Genomic DNA, 22,325 nt, shown 5'->3' on the forward strand with positions numbered 1-22,325 from the left:
CCAGCGCTACAGTTATATATATATATATATATATATATATATATATATATATATATATATATATATGTATGTATATTATTATTATTATTATACAGTATTTATATAGCGCCAACAGTTTACGTAGCGCTTTACAACTTGAGGGTAGACAGTACAAGTACAATACAATTTGATACAGTAGGAATCAGAGGGCCCTGCTCCTTAGAGCTTATATATATAGACAAGTGGTACCCCCAACCCAAGCACACCATCTATGTGGACAATATCAGACCCTACGGACTAAAACTGGGATGCCATTAAAGTTCATGTGGGTGTAAAGGCAGGTGTCCCAACACTTTTGGCAATATAGTGTATGTCAAATCATAATGCTGATCCAGGGTAAACTGAGTCCCGTGCTTGCGGCACCCAGGGGAAGAACCCAGACAGCCCCCCAGGTTGAGAAACATTGCTGTTGTCTATACATATCATATACCTGCCTCCAGCACAGGTACTAATTCACAATTTCATAGTTCTATTATGCTTAGTAATGTCACATACACAAGTGACCCAACATGTTTTATGTTCAGCAGCAACCTTTGTGTCTTTTGTGTAAATGACCTTGTGTAATGATGTGTTTTACCATCTCAATTATGTTTAGGACTGAACAATAAAAAAAAAAAAAAAAAAAAATCAAAAACTGGCCTGTGTGCTATGTGTAAAATGTGTGAACGCAGAGATAAGTCACACAAACAAATCGAACGCAAGGCAGTTCACATACACTATACTCTGTGTTCCCTGCCTGTCATACCGTGTATTTACCTTGTAACAAAATACATGTGGAGGTGAAAGGGTGAAAATAAGAGATTACATGCACTGAAAAGTAACGATGATCCCAGAGCAGGACAATACGGAACATTACAGATTAACATGATCTGTCAACACTCCTTTGACCCATGTGATTATGGGAGATCTATTAAGTGCCACCTACAATGCTCTCTTGCTCACCTTGGTACGACTTTGTGTCCCCAGCCACAGCTGAGTCATAGGCAAATATTTTCCATGCCAGGCCGCTCTTTCTCTTTGGACCCTGGTGTGTACTCACTGTGATAACAAGTGTTTTCCTAGCAAAAAAGATGGACCCTATGGAGCCTTGCAAACATTTTTGTCATCCAACACTAGCAGCAGTACAAACAAGCAGTCCACTGAATCAAATGGCCAACAATGACTTATCAGTTCTGGGGACATGCCTCTATGGAGACTAGGTTTGCCAACCATTAGTATATTTATGATATAAAATGACCTTTGGATGTATTTATTTTTCTTTAAAAGCACCCAGACCTTCCACTTATAAATGAACAGATTAACCTAGTCGACTTGACAATGCTTCTTTTCTTAGCACTACAATTTTATTAAACCAACACCTAGAAAGTGCTTTGAGATTAAAGAGGTATTTAAAATATTATATTGCAGCTTTCCAATACTTAAATGTGGTGGCTGCATTGGTTTTCTGGCCAGTAAACCTGGTATTTTCAACTTCCTTTAACAGACCAAGCTATCACTGCAGCCAGGAATGAGCTTGGGACAGCACGCAACCAAGGCACCGCAGTTCGGGCAGAGGGTATAAACTCAACAATGCCAGCTGGAGATCACTGGATCAAGGAAATCCAAAACAGCATTCCACACTGTCAAAGAAAGCTGTGAAGATGATAAGCAGGAAGGAGGGGGCAGCAACGTGTTTCGAGGCTATACCTCTTTTACAAAGCAGCCACGTTTTTAAAAGAGGTACACCCTTAAAATGTGTTACCACCCCTTCCTTCTCACTTAACCTGCTGAGTTTGTAAAAAAAGGTACACCTAATTGGGCCCGGGCCCGGTACAGTAGGGCTGGCTGTACTGCCTTATCAGCAGTTTAACCTGCATATATCTACAGACATACACTCTAACAGAGCGCTCTATTTTCATGCCTGTGAACTTTGGTTAGCCAAGTTGTGAAACCTTTAATAAATAACCCCTTGGCAGATAAAGATCTCTTTTGCACAGAACGCCTGCTACAAGGCTTCAAACCCCATTACTGTAAAATTAAACCCGGCAGGTTAAAATATTATATTGCAGCTTTCCAATACTTAAATGTGGTGGCTGCATTGGTTTTCTTCTTCTTTTTTCTTTAATATTTTTTTTCACCTAGTGATCTGGCCAGCAGGAAGGAGGGCGCAGCAATGTGTTTCGAGGCTGTACCTCTTTTACAAAGCAGCCAAGCTTGTAAAAGAAGTACACCCTTCAAAATGTGTTACCACCCCCTCCTTCTCAATTAACCTGCTGAGTTTGTAAAAAAGGTACACCCCCAAAACACCTTACTGCCCCTCCTTCTCTCTTAACCTGTCAGGTTTGTATAAGAGGTACTCCCTTGAACCATTTTACTGCCCCTCCTTTTCATTTAACCTGCCAGGTTTGTAAAAGTGGTACACCCTTGAAAGGCGTTACCACCCCCTCCTTCTCACTTAACCTGCCAGGTTTGTAAAAGAGGTACACCCTTAAAACACGTTACCACCCCCTCCTTCTCACTTAAACTGCCAGGTTTGTAAAAGTGGTACACCCTTGAAAGGCGTTACCACCCCCTCCTTCTAACTTAAACTGCCAGGTTTGTAAAAGAGGTACACCCTAGAACAGGGGTGCCCTACCCGTAGACCGGGGGCCACATGTGGCCTGCAGAACCCTATGATGTGGCCCACGACCTCCTGCTCTGGGATGGCGGGTTGGAAAGCCCAGATCGCAGGTTGCCGACCCGTCATCCCAGAGCATCAGTGTTGTGAATGAAGCCGGCAGTAGAGAAACAAGCAGCTATGGAGCAGAGCCGCGTAAGCTGATGCTTCATGTATAGTGCTGGCTCCTGTCCCAGGTGGAGGGATACCAAATACACTCCACCTAGGGGGTGGGGGGTGGGGTGGTTGGTTGGCTGGCTGACTGTGGGGGGGGGGTGGCTGGCTGGGGGGCCACGGGCCACCTTCTCCAAGAAAATTGAGCACCAGGCGCCACTGGTCTGCAATAAAACAGTACAGCCTGGCCCCTCCTTTGAACTAATGGGGCCCGGGCCCGGTACAGGAAGGCTGGTTGTACTGCCTTATCAGCGGCCCTGCATATATCTACTCTAACAGAGTGCTCTATCATAACGCCTGTGAACGTTGATTAGCCAAGATGTGAAATCTTTAATAAATAACCCCTTGGCAGATAAAGATCCCTTTTGCACAGAACGCCTGCTACAAGGCTTCAAACCCCATTACTGTAAAATTAAACCCGGCAGGTGTTGTTTTCCTCCCTCCGTCATCTCCACTTTATATGCAATCCATGTAAAATCCCTTACAACAGAGAAGTTTCCATGACTTTTTAATGTGCTTTCTCTATCACTAAATCCCACCACTGCTTCGCAGCCTGTTTCTTTTTCCAATGAAACTCCTTTAGCCGAGTTTTTTTGAAATGGAGCTTGTGATGTAGAACCTGCTGCGTTAAATTATGATCCAAAGGCTTTGGGTGGTGACAATCAATCACAATACCTGGGGTACTGTGTAATGTGCGTGCTCTGAGCAGCGTGAGCACACTGACCCAGGACATGGTCCCCCAGCAGGCTAAATAAATATGATACCATAGACAAGCAGGGAGGATCACATAGCTGCTTCAATCAGCTGTTGATAAAATACAATCTTGCTTTAATGCACGCTGAGCAAGTTATTTAACACTTACAAAACCTGCATCCCTTTTATTTCTCCCGGAGACAAATAAAAAAAAAAAAAAAAAAAAAAAAAAAAATTCTTTGAAAGAAATGCCCTTTCAAGTGATAGGGAAGAAATGGCTTTCTGCGCTTTGATGCTGGGTGCAATAGACGTTTTAAATTAAGTCATACAAACTGCAAAAGTACATCTGGAAAGGGACACCGAGCCTCGCCAGAGCGGCGGGAAACCAGGCGACATGTTAAGAACTTAAGTGGTATCAAATTGAGGAAGGTCTCTTCTTGTACAATTCAGCACGCTCTCCACCATCATGTTCTCTATGTGCGTTGCCGCTTTGATCAGAAGAGGAATATGTACATAAAAAAAAAAAAAAAGCACATTGGCAAATAGTAGAGGTGGTATTTATTTGCTGGCGGTCTCTTGTTACATCTAACGCATTAATCTGATTCCGTCAAGATTGGCCAGGGGGTTACAGACCTACGGCTAGCCAATCTATGGTCAATTAAATGTCACAGCATGGGCTGCCACCATAGGATGGGGCATTTGTCTGGCCGAGAAAGGCTGGGACTTGTCAAATGGTGGCTGGTGGGTTTTTCTTTGGGGGGGGCGGCAAACAACCACCACCCCAACCCTGCCTCTCCCCAGGCGGCCGGCGGCCCAGCACTACCCCCCCATCTGCTGGTCAGTCTGGCACTTACCCCATCTAGGTGGCGGGCAGTGGATTGCGGACAGTGGCTCCGGTGTCCTCAATGCGGCGGGTGGCTGGCGGGTGGGCTGAGAGCAGCGGCTCCGGTGTCCTCAGCACAGTGGGTGGCTGGCGGTGGGCTGGGAGCAGCAGCTCCGGTGTCCTCAGCGTGGTGGGTGGCTGGCAGCGGGCTGGGAGCAGCGGCTTCAGTGTCCTCAGTGCGGCAGGTGGCTAGCAGCGGACTGGGAGCAGCGGCTCCGGTGTCCTCAGCGTGGCGGGTGGCTGGCAGCGGCCTGGGAGCAGCGGCTCTGGTGTCCTCAGCGCGGCAGCTGGCAGCGGGCTGGAAGCAGCGGCTCTGGTATCGTCAGCGTGGCGGGTGGCTGGCGGCGGGCTGGGAGCAGCGGCTCTGGTGTCCTCAGTGCGGCAGGTGGCTGGCAGTGGCCTGGGAGCAGCGGCTCCAGTGTCCTCAGTGCGGCGGTTGGCTGGCAGCGGCCTGGGAGCAGCGGCTCCGGTTACCTCAGTGCGGCGGGTGGCTGGCAGCGGCCTGGGAGCAGTGGCTCCGGTATCCTTAGCTCTGCGGGTGACTGGTGGCGGCCTGGGAGCAGCGGCTCCGGTTTCCTCAGTGCAGCGGGTGGCTGGCGGCGGCCTGGGAACAGCGGCTCTGGTGTCCTTTCCTCCACGGCTTCTGCCGTGCATGTCCTCTCTACACCTCCTTCTCCTAGGCGTCCAATAGGATCGTCTGACATTTTGGCCAATCGGGAAATGGGTCTCAGGCCCGCTTCCTGATTGGCGGGGAGGAGATTTAGTGTGCAAATAGATTCATATTCATTCACTATCGTCACACAACTGGGTGGGCTCGAAGCTCAATGCTCTGCGCCCCGAGCCCACCCTTTTTTGAATCCTATTAGAGCTTCTGACTCTAATCACCTGCTACAACCCCCCCCCCCCTCCCATTTGAATCCATGGTCCAGCATCCTGTATGTAGATCAGGGTGTCGGACGCATGGATGGGGGGGTGGCGTCCGTACACCCTCTATGGATGGGCTGCCACTGGACTTGTCATTCCTCAGTAGCTGTATCATGCAGATGCAGTATTACGGGTGCCATTAGACATGTGCAATTTGTTTCATTACAAATTTGTTTTCAAATGAAATTTAACATGTCAGAAGCATCCGAATGAATGAAAGACTCTTTTGATGAATGCGTACAAAACGAACAGTCAGAAAGAATGAAAGCCCGAAAGAATTAAAATCCGAAAATACAAAAATCCGAAAGAACGAAAAATGATTCAACCTACTAGTTCAACTAAACGATTACATTCTGATCATTTTGTTTTTCGTATTTTCTATTATAATTAAATTATTAACTATTATTATAGTTTTTATTTTTATTACTGTTATTATTTTTTTATTTAGTGTTATAAACTATTAAATAGATCTGCACAATTCTGGATAAAATGAGAATCACAAATTTTTTGCTTAGAATAAAGATCATGATTCTCTGCGTAACATCATCTTTTAAATTATACAGAAAAATTGGGCTAACTTTATTTACTTTACTATTTAGTTTTTAATTGATGGAAGTGTCTTTTCTCCCAAATAATTACGTTTGAAAGACCGATGCGCAAATACAGTGTGACATTCTCTAGGGTCTCTGCTAAAAAAATATAAAGGTTCTAAGTAAAAAAGTACTGATTTTAACTTGTAAGCAACAAGTGTCAGTGATTAAACTGACCTCATTTACAGACTGAAGTTCTTCCCTTGGATCGAAGGCTTAATGTACACGGGGACGTTTTAAAACCTCTCATGAACGATCTAACTTGACAGATAGTAACCGACATTTAAATACGTCCGTTTTGGCATGTTTACATGCCGCATTTAGCCAGGTTTAGCGTTTGCGTTTAGAAGCGTTTTAAAAAAGAAATAAATAAATATTTTTTGCAAAAAGTCAAAAATGAAAAACGCCTGTAAACGACATGCAGCTAAATGCGAGTTACCGTGTTTACATGCGTTTACAAGCTGTTACAGGCATCTGGCGTTTCAAATGCCTCTGAACATCCGTCCTGAACACATTTTTTTGCTTTCCAAAAAATGCTTCTAAATTCAACTGCCTAGAAACGACTATAAACGACCCTGTGTACATGAACTGATAAGATAACATAGAGGAGAGTTCAGGGGCAGCTGAAAAAAACGCCCAACTGCTCCTAAAGGTCCGTTTACCAGCAGCCGTGTACATGAAACCTAAAAGAACTAAATGATACTTTATATCTCTTCTCTATCTCTCAGCACTGAGGAATGTTAGTAAACATTTTTCGGCTTTATTTTTATTTTTTGACAGCTCGGCTCTGCACTGTTTACATAGAATCGCGGAAATGGGTGATTAGGATCGTGAGGGGGGCTGAATCGAGATCACGATTTTTTTTACAATTAATCGTGCAGCTCTACTATTACAATATAGGTAAAATAGCTGAAGCCAGTAATTCTTCTATTCAGGTCTCTGTGTGTCAAAGCAGCTAATTTGGGATAGATTAGATTTACATTTTTTTGGGAATTTCTTTTCAAATTTGGCTAAAGTAACTGTTAGTGAACGTAATAATTACGAATCCATCCAAAGTTACAAATTATGCGAGGTAACACATGCTGCATCTAAACTAATGGAACGGAACAAATACGAATGCATCTGAAGTTACGAATGCCGATTATAACGAATAATCCGATAAAAGAAAAAAAAATAATGAAACGAGAACAAAACTAAACACATTTTTTGGTAGTGCACATTTCTAGGCGCCATTGGCTTTATAATATAAAGGCTGACAGAGTATATTAACCACTTCATTACTGGGCACTTTTACCCTCTTCCTGCCCAGGCCAATTTTCAGCTTTCAGCGCTGTCACACTTTGAATGACAATTACGTGGTCATGTAACACTGTACCCAGATGACATTTTTAACATTTTGTTCACACAAATAGAGCTTTCTTTTGGTGGTATTTAATCACTGCTGTTTTATTTATTTATTTATTTTTTTTTTATTAACTATAAAAGGCCGAAAATGAAAATGTTTTTCTTTGTTTCTGTTTTAAAATTTTGCAAATGAATAATTGTTCTTCATAAATTTAGGCCAAAATGTATTCTGCTACATTTCTTTGGTGAAAATAACCCAAATCGGTGTATATTATTTAGTCTTATAGAGCTCACAAACTATGGTATATATCTGAAAATTGATCAATCCTGATATACTGACAGCCTATCTCATTTCTTGAGGCCCTAAAATGCTAGGACATTGCAGATACCCCCCCACCCCCGAATTACCCCTTTTTGGAAAGTAGACAGTTCAAGGTATTTAGTAAGAGGCATGGTGAGCTTTTTGCATTTGTAATTTTTTGTCATACTTTTTTGGAAAATGAAGGAATTTTTCTAAAAATGTCACTTTTTTTTTTTTTTTACATACCGTCACCGGTGCAGTACAGCGTCATCATAAATCAAATCTGGTGTGGCGGTGATCAGGGACATTGACTGTTGACAGTACGGGAAAAAATTAATAATTTTTTTCCATTTTTTTAATTATGATTTTTTCTTTTAGCCCACTGTGACCAAAGCAATATAATGTTACCATAGTAACATTGTACTACTCTGGGGAAGTGATCGGGATTGCTTATAGCAGTGATAGCAGTGAATTACATTGCTTTAAGCAAGAATTTTACTGAATGAAATTGATTCATTCTGTTTTTTTACTGTCATTAGCTGTGATTGGTCAGAGCTAATCACATTGTACAGATGGGCTTTGATTGGTCCTGTATCATGTGATCACTGAGACCAATCATAGCTAACAACAATTGTACACAATGCATACCTCCCAACTTTCTGAGATGGGAATGAGGCACACCTATTAGCAAAAGTATGTAGGCATAGGACACACCCCCTGCCACGCCCCAATTAAAGGAGAATTGTGCAAAAAAAAATGATTGGTTAAACCTACAAGTGATTTTATACCACTGCTATTCCTTTTATATTGGCTTTTGGAATTTACAAATGCAGCAATTTAGAAATTGGATGAAAGGTTTAGCTCTGCGAAACACTTTTTGAAAGATAATTAGTGCATTTTATATACAACTATATAGATCAGACCAAAATGAGGGACAATTGGGAGCTGTGCACAATGGATAGCATGTGGTCTTAATTATGGCAGCCAATTTCAATTTAGTTTTAGTCTTATGCCGCGTACAAACGGGCGGACTTTTCAACTGGACAGGTCCAACGGACTTTCGACAGACTTTTGACGGACTTTTGAAGGACTGCCGACGGACTGTTGAATGAACGGACTTGCCTACACACGATCACACCGACGGATTCGTACGTGATGACGTACAACCGGACTAAAATAAGGAAGTTGATAGCCGGTAGCCAATAGCTGCCCTAGCGTCGGTTTTCGTCCATCGGACTAGCGTACAGACGAGCGTTTTTTATCGACCGGACTCGAGTCTGTCAGACAAATTTGAAACATGTTCCAAATCTAAAGTCCGTCAGATTTTTGACCAAAAAAGTCTGCTGCAGGTCCGATGAAGCCCACACATGGTTGGATTGTCTGCTGGATTCGGTCCGTCTGACCAGTCTGGTCGAAAAGTCCACCCGTTTGCCTTTAGTCTTTTGACTAAAATGGCATTTTATATTTAATCCCATTTTAGTCCCCTGCAATTGTTTTAGTTGTATTTAGTCGACGAAATCTCCAGTATATTTTAGTCGACTAAAATCATTTCAGTCTACTAAAATCTAATGAGTGTAGTTAAATTGTAATGCATTATTTAAGCATTTCTCTACAGTTTCTAAACTCATTATATAGAGCTGGAGTGAAAAATCGAATAATGTTATTATTTATGGTATTGAGATATGAACATGCACTACAGACCAGTGTTAATTTTGATGTCAAGTTTCTATTTAGTTTTAGTCTTATGCCGCGTACACACGGGCGGACTTTTCGACCGGACTGGTCCAACGGACCGTGTGTGGGCTCCATCGGACCTGCAGCGGACTTTTTCGGTCGAAAATCTGATGGACTTTAGATTTGGAACATGTTTCGAATCTTTCTGACGGACTCGAGTCCAGTCGAAAAATCTGCTCGTCTGTATGCTAATCCGACAGACAAAAACCAACGCTAGAGCAGCTATTGGCTACTGGCTATCAACTTCCTTATTTTAGTCCGGTCATACGTCATCACGTACAAATCCGTCTGACTTTGGTGTGATCGTGTGTAGGCAAGTCCGTTCATTCAAAAGTCCATCGAAGCCCGTCGGAAAGACCGTCGGACCAGTCTGGACGAAAAGTCCGCCCATGTGTATGCGGCATTAGTCTTTTGAATAAAATGCCATTTTAGTTTTAGTCGTATTTTAGTCATCTCAATTGTTTTAGCTTTAGTCATATTTTAGTAGACTAAAATAGTATTAATTTCGTCGACGATAATGTTTTAGTCGACAAAATTAATACTGATGGCATGAAAAAAAGCCATCCATTGTTTACAATGGTCATGTGATCTGCTGTGATTGGTCACAGCAATCACATGGTAACGGCAGCGGGTCAATACACTGATCAATCATCGGCTGTATCCAATAGACACAGGTAGGGACAGATTGTGCTGCAGCGTGGGCCGGCGACCGCCCACAAGGTGCGATCTAGGAGGATGTCGTATGATGTCCACCCGGATCGACGAAAGCCCCGCCTGGCCGTCATTTTGCTATAGGCCGGGTGGGAACTGGTTAAATAATGCGTATTTAGAATGTTTTTTATATCTATAAACAAATGGTTTGCCTTTCATCTCTATTTTAAACTGAATGGGTTGTTTTACAAGGTGAGGGTTCACATATACTTAAAAATATGAGCAAATGAGGGAGGCAACCAATCAGATTCCTTTTAGGTATGATTTATGAAAATTGTCAAATGGAACAGCTGCCTATATGAAGCAGTTAGGGTTCATTCACACCTGAGGTTGGGGAATAGTAATGAATGAGCCACACTTTTACCACCCCCCAACCGCTAGAGGCAGCAGCTGGGATGCTTTGCTTTAATGCCGAACAGCAATTTTTAATAGGGTTCCCCTGAGATCACATAGTTATTTCAAGGGTTCCTCCATGTTAAAAAGGATGGAAATGGCTGCCTTGGAGTCAGTGCCAAGATTGTAAAAGACCCAGAGCAGCATTGGGAACCAAAAGGAGAGGAATACTGTGGCGATGAACAGTGGGTGTGGCCACATTGTGTTAACAGTGGGAGGGTCTTAAAGGGGGCATGGTTCAATAAAATCCAAGCCTACTTGCACCAAATAAATATGCTTTGATTGCTGTGCCACAAGCAGGAGTCTGGCAGACTTGCATAAACCTCAGCACATTATTTATTTTTAATGAAATGTCTCTGTTACACATGTACACTGAAAATACACGAAGAGCCTACCTTAAAAAAAGAACTTCATTAAAATAGTCAGAGCCTGCTTAGCAACCAGCAACTGTTGAGACAATGAATAATTTGGTCAGATGTATGTACAATACAGTATATATAGCTCAGAAGTCTGTAAGGTGCAGAGTGCAGGGGTCAGGGGTGAGTAATGCACAGAGTACAAGGGTCAGGGTCAGGTTAAGGAGAACTTGTAGGGGGTGAGGAGTATGTAATGTACACAGTGCCTTTGTCAGAAGTAAGTAATGTGCACAGTACAGGGGTCAGAAGTATATAAAACACAGATTGCGGGGGTCAGGAGTATATAATGCACAGAGTGCAGGGGTCAGGAGTACAACAAGCACAGAGTACTGGGGTCAGGAGTACATAAAGCACAGAGTGTAGGGGTCAGGAGTACTTCAACCACAGAGTGCAGGGGTCAGGAGTACATAAAGCACAGAATGCAGGGGTCAGGAGTATATAATGCACAGAGTGCAGGGGTCAGGAGTACATAAAGCACAGAGTGCAGGGGTCAGGAGTATATATTGCACAGAGTGCAGGGGTCAGGAGTACATAAAGCACAGAGTGCAGGGGTCAGGAGTATATAATGCACAGAGTGCAGGGGTCAGGAGTACATAAAGCACAGAGTGCAGGGGTCAGGAGTACATAAAGCACAGAGTGCAGGGGTCAGGAGTACATAAATCACAGATTGCAGGAGTCAGGAGTACATAAAGCACAGAATGCAGGGGTCAGGAGTATATAATGCACAGAGTGCAGGGGTCAGGAGTACATAAAGCACAGAGTGCAGGGGTCAGGAGTATATAATGCACAGAGTGCAGGGGTCAGGAGTACATAAAGCACAGAGTGCAGGGGTCAGGAGTATATAATGCACAGAGTGCAGGGGTGAGGAGTACAAAAAGCACAGAGTGCTGGGGTCCGGAGTACATAAAGCACAGAGTGTAGGGGTCAGGAGTACTTCAATCACAGAGTGCAGGGGTCAGGAGTACACAAAACACAGATTGCAGGAGTCAGGAGTACATAAAGCACAGAATGCAGGGGTTAGGAGTACACAAAACACAGATTGGGGGGGTCAGGAGTACATAAAGCACAGAGTGCAGGGGTCAGGAGTACATAATGCAGAGGGTGCTGGGGTCAGGAGTACATAATGCACAGAGTGCTGGGGTCAGAAGTACTTAAAGCACAGATTGCTGGGGTCAGAAGTACTTAAAGCACAGATTGCTGGGGTCAGAAGTACTTAAAGCACAGAGTGCAGGGGTCAGGAGCACATAAAGCATAGCGTACTGGGGTCAGTAGTACATAATGCACCAAATGCAGGAGTCTGGTGTGTGTAATGCACCGTGTGCAGGGGATGATGTGTGCGTAACGCACCATGTAAAGGGGACAGGAGTGTAAAACACAGAGTGCAGGGGTCAGGACTAATTAATGCACAAAGTGTAAGGGTCAGGAGTACAAATATAAGAGACTACAGGAATCAGGGATGTGTAACACACAAAGTGTAGGGGTCAGGAGAATGACAAATCCTCCCAGTAAGCAATATTCTCTCCCGTTTTCCTCTCTTGGGAAAAAATCCCCCCCTCCCCTCTAAAAAAAAAAAAAAAATCCATCACTAATCGATATGCCTATCCCCAGAACAAAATCCCTCTGCAAACCAAAATTCTCCCCAAACACAAATGAAAAACATTCTTCCTCCTCACTTTATAAAGCCCCCCTGATAAAATTCCCCTTTCCCAGCACAAATCCTCTTCCCCCCCAACAATTCCCCTCCCCACCCATGATATAAATGGAACCAGCGTTCTCTGTATGCACCTTTCTCTTTTCCCACCACACCGTATATGTACTGGGATGGAAGAGTTTGCGAAGTGCTCTGCAGCTCAGAAATTCCTGGGTTCAAGCCCCAGTGGATCCACCAGCTCTTGGAGGTCTTCAGACTTCATTATCACTTCCTTTTTTCAATGTCACTGGATAGAGTACAAGTTGTTTATTTACCTCTGAAATTTTTGGCACCGCATCCCCTATAAAGGCCTGGGCCTCCTCCAGAATGCTGGATTACAAATCACAGAGGATCCTCGGCAGAGCACACAAGGACTCCAATCTGTGCCTAGGCATACACTGAACATCTGGTGAAGGCTTACAACACCCTGTGGCTCACCAGCTGTTCCTGCTACCTCATATAGCATGCTGGCATTTTTAGTTCGACACCAGCTGAGCGAAAGGCCCTCAAGAAGAACTTTATGTTGTTTATTCTATCAATCACCCCCCCTCCTCTCTTAAAGTCAGGGCTTGTTTAGAAGACACTTCATAGGGATGATGAAGAACATCTATTTATCCCGTAAGAAGCAACAGTGCTTATTTACAAGGGAGAGAAATTTGAAGTGTCTATGATACTTTCCCAGGGTCATTAAGACTAGACCCAAGCCGGAGTTGCTGTAAAAGGCTCTTTACCTGTAACAGACACCCTCAAATGCTCTCCAGAGCCTCGTTGTGTGGATGGAATGGCGTCACACAAGGACATTTGTCTGCGGTGACCCTGGCTGGATGAGCCCACCATTGTACAACATGCCTCATAGAAGAGGGTAAAGTAGAGGAAAGGCCAGTCCTGCCCCAGGGCCAACACATGCTTACTCCCTTTTACTGCCACTACAACATAACTGTGACTTCATTCCATATTCCATTAATATTTACTACCTCTATTGAATTCTCCATCACAGGGTTCAGCCTACGAACTGCTCCTATGAAACATTAATGGGACAGTGAACATCATAAAACGTCTTAGCACTAAACAGGGGAGGGGGGGGGTGGTCGTGTGTGAACGCTTTGTAGAGGACAATTCATTACGTCGTCCTGTTAACCACAATACTTTTTCTTCATAATCCAGGCATAGTCATTTATCTTCAGATACCTCACCCTGTAAACAGAATGACCCGGTTCCTTGTTTCCTTCCCATTAGAAAGATTTTATTAAACAGAATCATAACATTTTCTTAGGGATGCTGAATAAGCCAGAATAAAGTGCAGTGATTATGTGTAAGGTGACGTAACCCCCCCCCACCACTAACTAGGTAATCCTAGATTGAACTTTAGCTGCATCTACAAGATCTCATGACCATCATCAGATGTCCTCTTTTCATCAGTTTAAACGATCAAAAAAGATTATTTGAGTTTGTTGCTTTTTATTAGATCATTTATTTCACTTTGATGTTTTAAATTGTGGACTGCCAGTCTAATATCTGGGCAAATGTTTTCCATATCTTTACTTGTCCTAATAATAATAATTATTATTATTATTATTATTATTACCTAAATAACAATAATAATACTAATAATAATTATAATAATATTTATTATTGTTATTATTATTTTTGTTGTTGTTGTTACTATTATTGTAGCGCTACCCCCATAGGGGCCGCTGGTGTATTTGTTTGTCTCCCACCCTGCATAGCCAGGCACACAGATTTTTCATTCCCTTCAAAGACAAGAAGCGGTCCTTGCAGCTTTCTTAGTTTTTTTTTTTTGGTGTTTTTTGGGGGGTTCTTTGTTTTTTTTAGGGGAATTTAACTTAGATAGGGAAGGGTAGATATGGGATGCCCATTTGATCGGTAGAACTTTTATGCCCACGATCATCGGACTTTCCGACAACAAAACCGTGGAATATTGTTCGAATGGGGGGTTGGCTCCAACTTGTCTTGCACACACACGGTCACACAAATGTTGGCCAACAATTACGAACGTAGTCACGTACTAGAATATAAACAAGATAGAGGCTCCCATCATCTCATGTAGAGTATGGTGGTCCCATCCCTTTAAATGGAAATAGAAGTAAATGCCCCCTAATTGGGACTTTAAATGGAGCACCCACTCAAAAGTTGTATAAAAATTAATCTTTAATATAATGGATTAAAATACAAAAGACCACATATATGAAAGGAGGCACAACATGTGCTACATAAAACAAACCAAATGTGTTGTATAAAATCGCATGCAATATGAATGCCCAAATGCCCATGATCATATTGTCTAATTCTGTGAATATATATATTTTTTTTTTTATTGAGATGATTATAGACTAATGGATTTAGGTCCAGTCCACACCACATGCAGTCCAGTGCATTTCTCTCTGTTTCAAAAACGCATGGAAAGTAGGTTATATGGTTTCCAATGGCCTAGTTCACACCAGTGCAGTCAGTTTCAGAGCCTTCCAGGTACAGAAAAAAAAGTAGAACATACTGCATTTTTCCTGCACTGGACTGTACTATTATTATTATTATAATACAGGAGATTTATATAGCGCCAACAGTTTACGCAGTGCTTTACAATATAAAAGGGAGACAATACAGTTATAATACAATAAAATACAAGAGGATTAAGAAGGCCCTGCTCAGAAGAGCTTACAATCTAATACTAGAACACAGTAAAACACATCAAAAACACACAGGAATGCATCAAAACGCATCAAAAATGCACCAGACCCCAGTACAGTACAAAAAAAAAAAAAACAGGAAAAAAGAAGAAAACAAGCATCTGGAATGCATCTTGAAACGCATCAAAAATGCGCCGGAACGTGCCAAAAATGTGTTAAAAACGCACATGCAAAAACGCATCTGGAATGTGAACCAGCCCTGGTGTGAACCAGCCCTGGTGTGAGCCAACCCTTAAAGTGGTTGTAAAGGCTGAAGGTTTTTTTCACCTTCATGCATCCTATGCCACCGTGATCCACAGGAGGAGGAAGGAAGAAAGCTGCCGCCCGCCGGACATGCTGCCTGCCCACCCGCTCCCTTCCTAGATGGGGTAAGTGAGGGGGCTTTGATGTCCCGATCGTCCTCCCGGGGGGTTGCCACTGGCTGAACGAGCAACCAGGGGGGTGGTGGTTTGTCGCCCCCCCCAAAAGAAAAAAAAACAACCAGCCGCCACTGATCAGGTGTTAAAGTGTTACTAAACCCACAACAGTAAAATCAGTCTGTATATGCAATAAAGCATTCTTGTTATACTCATTGAGGAACCTAAGGGGTCAATCCTCTGTATTGTGCACAAAGGCTGTTTGATGCTGTATGCACAGATCCTCTCCTTCTTACACTGTCCCCTGATCATTTTCTGATAACACAGAGCCTATGGAGCCTATGGAGTCAAGCTGCACATGCTCAGTTTGGTGTGTATTGCTACAGAGGTTTTTTTTTAATTATTAGGAGAGTGTGTATGATCAGCACAGGCAGGGCCGCTGATAGGGGAGTGGGACCACTGGTCCTCTTGTAGCACACAGGGGGGCCCACACAGAGAGGGGGGTTAGTGATTGACAACAATTGCAGAACCCTTCCTCCAGCAGCTGAAAGCTGGTCTCTCCCTCTCTCCCTGCTGCCAGCTTTTATCTGCTGAATAAGAGAAAGTCATCCCTCACTAATCCTCCTCCCAGCACTGGCTCTAATGTCGGCTCTGCTCCTGAATTTGTTATCTCTGTAACTTTGTTTCTCTCCCTCTGTCTCTCTGATCCCAGAGCCCAGCTATATTTTTTTTCATCTCATCTTCATTTTTATGTAACTCAGTTTTATTTTTTAGCTTTAGCAGGAATTCTGTGAGTTATGTTGTATTTTTGTCTGCTAATAATGATTTTGATTGATTCGATGAATTTTATTGTGTTTTTAGCGAAATATAGCTTTAATATTTTCATAGGGGGGGGGCTGTCATGGAGTCTGTACGGGGCCCTGCGATTTCTATCAGCAGCCCTAAGCACTGGGCCAATCAGCACCAGACAGAGGGTCAGGGCTCTTGCAGTCTCATAGGACTGTCAGAAAACTCCTCCTATAAGCTTTAACCAGTGCTTTGCTGGACACTGATAGAAGTCACAAGACTGCTATATATTGCTGATGAGAAAAGGTATTTAGCAGTTTATAATAATTGCATTTTCATGTTCTGTGTTCTGTGGGAGACCAGATATAGTGAATGCAGGGTCCTGGGTTTAAAAATATTAAAGAGGTTGTATGCCCTGACCAAAAAAAAAACAAAAAAAACTGTAAGGCAAAGGCATAATGAGCTAGTATGCATCACTTACTAGCTCATTATGAAATACTTACCTTAGAACGAAGCACCCGAACCGCCTCCCAGTTACCGCTGAGAGAGCTGACATGTTGCCTCGCTGTTTCTTATGGGTGCGTTTCCTCCAGCACTGTGAGTGGCCAGGGCCGTGATGACATCACATGTGCGAGAGTCCTCCTTTTCGGCACAGAGCTCTGATTTTCCAGAAGCATCCGCCGGACCTTCAGAGCGCATGCGCCGCTGACATCAGTGGCTGCATGCAAGGTGAATATTTCCTAAACCATACAGGTTTAGGAGATATCAAAGTGATTGTAAGGGTTCGTTTTTTTTTTTTTTTTAAATAACAAACATATCATTCTTACCTCCACTGTGCAGCTTGTTTTGCACAGAGTGCCCCTCGAACATCCTTTCCTGGGGTCCCCTGGCCTCTCTCTCGGCTCCTCCCCACATCAGATAACCCCCTAGGAGATGGGCTCTCCAGAGGGGGTTACCTTGCGGGCGCGCTCCCGAGTCCAGCATTCTGCGTCCATAGCCGCCGAAGGTATGACTTGGCCCCGCCCCCGGCACCCGAATCATGGATTTGATTGACAGCAGTGGGAGCCAATGGCTACGCTGCTATCAATCTATCCAATCAAGAGCCAAGAACCCCAAGCAGAGAGACAGCGTGTTCCTGCCGGGTCAAGTTCCAGAGCTCAGGTAAGTAAAACGGGGGGCTGGGGGGCCGGTCACTGCCAGGTGTTTTTTCACCTTAATGCATAGGATGCTTTAAGAGCCCTTGCACACTGGGGCGGGGGGCGGCGTCGGCGGTAAAACGCCGCTATTATTAGCGGCGTTTTACCGTCGGTATGCGGCCGCTAGCGGGGCGGTTTTACCCCCTGCTAGCGGCCGAGAAAGGGTTAAATACCACCACAAAGCGCCTCTGCAGGCGTTTTGCCGGCGGTATAGCCGCGCCGTCCCATTGATTTCAATGGGCAGGAGCGGTAAAGGAGCGGTATACACTCTGCTCCTTCACCGCTCCGAAGATGCTGCTGGCAGGACTTTTTTTACCGTCCTGCCAGCGCACCGCTCCAGTGTGAAAGCCCTCTGGGCTTTCACACTGGATACACAGCAGCGGCACTTTCAGGTCGGTTTGCAGGCGCTATTATTAGCGCAATAGCGCCTGCAAACCGCCCCAGTGTGCAAGGGCTCTAAGGTGTAAAAACACAAAGGTTTATAACCCCTTTCATTTTAGCTACAGGTAAGCTTTATTATAGACTTACCTGTAGGTAAAAATGTGCATGAGGAGGATACAACCGCTTTAAATTCTGACTAAAGTTCCACTTCAAACTGAAACAAGGATTCTGACTGGTTACTTATGGCAGATTGGAAAAAATCACCGCTAAAGGCATCTTTATTTAAACAATTAAAATCCAAAAACAGTCAAATCTTGTGCATAGAAGACAGGGAAAACCAGCTAACGCATTTCACATCATGGAAAGATGCTTTAGTCATCAGCTATGACTAAGCATCTATCCATGATGTGAAATGCGTTAGCTGGTTTTCCCTGTCTTCTATGCACAAGATTTGACTGTTTTTGGACTTTAATCGTTTAAATAAAGATGCCTTTAGCGGTGTGCGGCCGTCCAGGATTTTTTCCTTTCTTCCAAATTTGAGCAGAGCCAGCTCCTGCGGGATCATAATAGGGCGGGTGCCTTTAACAGGTCTGGAGCTTTTTGAGCTGCAATTTTTCTTTCATATGGTTACTTATGGCATCAAGAATATTTTTGCAACACACATATATAAAATGTGTTCATGCATAACGTGCAAAAACATTTCTTGTTGCCAACAGCTAAGAACCAGAATGCATAAATGACAGTTGGAAGCGGTTTAGTTGCTATGAGGAATATTTCCTGAGTCAGTCCTAATAACAGTGCATCTGATGGAGGATGGACATCGCATACCCCTTACTCAGGCTTGCTGCTGTAGATGTAATCAGTGTATTTTCATTAAAGAGTATCAGTGTGGCCATTGATTTGTTGTAACCAATGTGTAGCCCCTACATAAAGGTTGCTGTCTTCTCTCTTTGTCCCCAAGCAGCACACACCAGTCAGCCCTTTACCGTTTGATGTTATCTGCAAATCACAGCTGTGTTTGAAATACTTTCTACTCTAGATTTGACCATATCGATTTCCTTGCGATGATTTGCCTTAATGTAGAAATGAATACCCTGCAGATAAGTCTCCCCCAGCCAGGCTGCTTCACATCAATGTCCTTTTATCAGGGTTCTCCCTTTTCATATACTTTTATACCTCATTTAAACCTAGTTAAAACTTTACATGCGGCTTAATCTGGCTCATTAAAAGCAAGGATTCCGAGATAAGACCAAAGCAAGGGTGACCAGCTCTGATTTCCTACTGTAAGCACACACAGCATTCCTCTCTGTGGTTTCCTATAACTGTCAATGCAACCAAGCTAATGCGAATGAAGGAGCACACCTATAATAAAAACTCAGAGGAGATTATTTGGAGGGTTTTTTTTTCTACACAAATAGCCAACTTCTTACCCAGGCATCTTATAAAATAAAAATCCGTTAATTCGATTTTAGAAGCTTTCTTTCAATTTGACAGCAGCAGAACAATATAAAGGAAAAAAAAAATACATAATAAAATCTATAATCTAGTTTCCTGTGCTATATATACAAATGAATATCCTTTTTGTTGCTTTTATCATTTCCAATATAGAATTTAAAAAAAAGAAGAAGATTTACAATCTATTTTCCTATGCTGTTTATATACTTTAACATCCCTTTTAGGATAAATAAATAACATAATACCATATAGGGGTTCATTTACTAAAACCGAAGAGTGCAAAATCTGGTGTAGCTCTGCATAGAAACCAATCAGCTTCCAGGTTTTTTTGTCAAAGTTTAATTGAACATGCTGAAGTTAGAAGCTGATTGGCTACCATGTACAGCTGCCCCAGATTTTGCACTCTCCAGTTTTAGTAAATAAACCCCACAGTATCTATTTTCCTGTGTAGTATATATACTTTAAGATCCTTTTTGTTACAGTTTATCCCTTTCAAGAATAAGATTTATTATGCTGTTTATACTTTAACATCACTTTTGATACAGGTTACTAAGATAATATTATAAAATATATTTTAATAATATATATATATATATATATATATATATATATATATATATATATATATACTGTAACATAATAAAATCTATTTTATTTTCCTGTGTGGTATATATACATAAAGATCCTTTTTTGTTACAGTTAACCATTTTTAATACAGAATTTAAAAAAAAGGAACAAGAACGTGTAATATGTATTTTCCTATGCTGTTCATATACTTTAACATTACTTATGTTATAGGATAAACAACATAATAAGATATATTATCTATTTTCATGTGTAGTATATATACTTTAAGATCCCTTTTGTTACAGATTATAATTTTCAATACAGAATAATTAAATAAAAAAAAAAAACAAGATGTAATATGTATTTTCCTATGCTGTTCATATACTTTAACATCACTTTTGTTATAGGATAAATAAATAACATAATAAGACATATTATCTATTTTCCTGTGTGGTATATATACTTTAAGATCCTTTTTGTTACAGTTTATCATTTTCAATACAGAATTAAAAAAAAAAAAAATACAAGAAGATGTAATATGTATTTTCCTATGCTGTTTATATACTTTACCATCACCCTTGTCATAGGATAAATAGATAACATAATAAGATATTTTCTATTACCTATGCGGTATATATACATTGACATGCATTTTGCTATAGGATAAATTAATAACATAATAAGATATTTTCTTTTTCACATGGCATATATACTTTAAGATCCCTTTTGTCACGGTTTATAATTTCCAATATAGAATAATAACAAAATAAACAACAAGAAGATGTATTATCTATTTGTGTATGCTGTTTATATACTTTAACATCCCCTTTGCCCCCATGTCCCCATTTTATTTTTCCAAAAAAGAATAATAAAATAAGATATATTATCTATTTTCCTGTGATATATATATATATATATATATATATATATATATATATATATATATATATATATATATATATATATACTTTTACAACTCCTTTGTCACATAGACTCCAATATAGTATTATTAATATTATTATAATACAGGATTTATACAGCGCCAACAGTTTTCACAGCGCTTTACAACATGAGGGCAGACAGTACAGTTACAACACAATTCAATACAGGAGGAATCAGAGGGCCCTGCTTGTTAGAGCTTACAATGTAGGAATCAGATAAATAACATAATAAGATATATTTTCTGTTTTCCTGTTCTTTCCATATGCAACTTTATGTAACTTTCACATCCCTGTTGTTATATTCTACCCTTTGGATAAAAAATAAAATAAAAATTAACACAGGAAGATATATTCTCTTTTTTCCTGTGCTGTTTATATACTTTAACACCCTTGTTGTTATATTGCATCCTTTCCAATATAGGATAAATAAATAACATAAGATATATTATCTATTTTCCTCTGTGGTATATATACTTTACCATCCCTTTTATTATATTGTATCCTTTCCAATATAAGATAAAAAAAAATAACAATATGATGTATTATCTGTTTTTCCTCTGCTGTATATATTCTGTAACATCCCTTTTGTCCCATTTTATCCTTTCAAATATAGAACAATAAATACATAATCAGATATATTATCCATTTCCCTGTGTTGTATAGATACTTTAACATCTCCTTTGTACCATTTTATCCTTTCCAATATAGGATAGATAACAGGATAGATAACACAATAAGATGCCTTTTCTATTTATGTGTGCTTTATGTATACTTTAACATCCCTGTTGTTACATTGTATCCTTTGGATAAAAAAATAACATAAGAAGATGTATTATTTGTTTTTCTGTGCTGTCTATGTGTTTAACATCCTTTCTGTTACATTGTATATAAACATTGCAAACATTTCTTTTACATAATGTATCTTTGGTTTCCTGCTCCTTCCTTTTAACTAGTATATACAGGTGGACAGCATTAAAGGCTCATGGGATGATTTACTAAAGGAGTTGAGAATCTTCATAAAATATTCACTTGAATTATCTAATTATGCAAAGACTAAAGTAAATAGGAATTTGCTTTTCATGTATCACTGAAGTAAATATTCACACAATTTATTGTGTAAAAATTTGCAACTCCTTTAGTAAATCAAACTCTTTGGGGGAGATTTACTAAAACTGGCACACTCAGAACTTGGTGCAGCTGTGCATGGTAGCCAATCAGCTTCTAACTTCCGCTTGTTCAATAAAACCTGGAAGCTGATTGGTTTCCATATTCTGTGTGCACCCGTTTTAGTGTAGCCCTGGCCGGTTAGGTATGCTGTGATCTGTGGTGCCCCCAGGAAAATACAGATACCTATTTTTACTTCAATTATCCAATCATTTGAAGACTAATAAATAAACAGAAATTTGCTTTT

This window comes from Aquarana catesbeiana, linkage group LG03 (genome assembly GCF_042186555.1).
Source record: "Aquarana catesbeiana isolate 2022-GZ linkage group LG03, ASM4218655v1, whole genome shotgun sequence".
Classification (NCBI taxonomy): Eukaryota; Metazoa; Chordata; class Amphibia; order Anura; family Ranidae; genus Aquarana; species Aquarana catesbeiana.